Source organism: Anneissia japonica, unplaced genomic scaffold (genome assembly GCF_011630105.1).
Source record: "Anneissia japonica isolate Jap-2015-1 unplaced genomic scaffold, ASM1163010v1 scaffold287833_len2544123_cov190, whole genome shotgun sequence".
NCBI classification, from domain to species: domain Eukaryota; kingdom Metazoa; phylum Echinodermata; class Crinoidea; order Comatulida; family Comatulidae; genus Anneissia; species Anneissia japonica.
In genome coordinates, this window is record NW_022757233.1 from 2,230,015 (window position 1) to 2,231,705 (window position 1,691).

A 1,691-nucleotide genomic window follows, 5' to 3' on the forward strand; every position below is an offset into this window, starting at 1 on the left:
TTCTTAGGAATGTCTAAATTCAGTTAAACTAGCAATTCCGTATTATATTTATAAATCTTTATAACATTATACAAAAATTAGATTTTTCTTAAAAATTGAAATTTTGCCGGGAATGGGGCTTTAAGCTGCCGAATTCGGTTCGTATGGTTAACGAAACGAAAAAAGAATATCGAATCAGTGGTAAAGAATAGAGGCGCGTTCTAAGACGCGCATCGAAAACGTTCTACGAACAGAATTCGGATTCGGTGTGAATCTGCCTTTATACACTTTAACAAGGTCATGCTTTGGTATATTGAAATAGTAATAGTAAGCATTAACGATAAAAAAAAAAAAGTATCTCAATTTTTTGGTGACTAGAAACAATAGCCACCACTTCCCCCTGTACACACTTTTGCTTGTAGGTTATACGTCTGCACATGTTAATTTAATTTAATTTAATTAATTTAAAAATGGTATGACAAAATGTATTTGATTACTATGTTAGCCATACCGATATATGATTATTTTAATTAGTCATTAATACTCTGTTGGTTGTTACACCGTGATGCAACATTAAAACTTTAAAATAAGCAAAACCATACCGGAATTAACATCATTTTAATAAATTCTAATAAAAAAAAACACAAACAAGGGGGGTTACAGGGGTGGGGGTGATTATAGTACTAGTTTCCAGTCCCCGTACCAATGACAGACAAACAATTAAAATCGTCTGATACGTTAAAGCAGCTTTTTGAGTTAAAACTTCTGATATGAGATTTCTTTAACTTTGTGTCTATCTGTTATACAACAACCCAAACATCAATACAATTTAAAAAACGATCAAAAAATGTAAATATTCATAGCAAATCCAAGACAATTATTTCTCTTCATTATTGTGTAGGTGCAGTTAAAAGTCGCAATTTGGTGAGACACTAATTTGGTGAAGGCTCTACCAATTTGTTCATTACAGACTAATTAATGGATATTATGGAAAACAGACCACAGAGAGTTGTTAGTTGGGTCAAGGGGTATGTGATTATTTGCAAATTTTAAAAGGTATGAAGTAATTACCAGTTTAATTCATTAAATGCTGCTTTAAGCTACAGTTTGTAGATTTGTAAACACTTCCAAAGGAGGAGGGGACACACCTACCCTTAGGCCCTCTCCCAGGTCGAGCATTTATAGTTAAACCCCTTCACGATTTACTGGATCCGCTACTGGCAAGATTGGTTTACTAAAATAAAAACAGAACGCATTAATGCCATGAGCCGTGCGAAAGAGTTGCTCCATTTTGGATTATGTTATTTTGTTTTCTTTTTGCAGTCGGTGATACTCGTAAGGGAAATTCCTGAGAGTCACTTTGAAAGGGAAATTACACAATGGTATATGTATTTTTATAGAACCTTTACATTATCATACCAGAGACGTTTTATTCACATTTCTCAGCAGATTCGTAGAACTGTAACGTCAATTATATGGCGCGCCGAATGCGTCAATAATGCAGTAACTCATTATGCAGTGGAAACCCGTTCGGTGGCATTACGTTGTGTGTCACATAGTGAGTAGGTTTTATAAAAGTCATTATTTCATTTCATTTCATTTCATTATTTATTTGGTCATTTACAACAACAACAACAAAAAAAAAAGCTGAAATTTGGGGAGACCAGGGACAACCAGAGTGAACCAAATCACTGTAGCAAAGCCGGTTTACC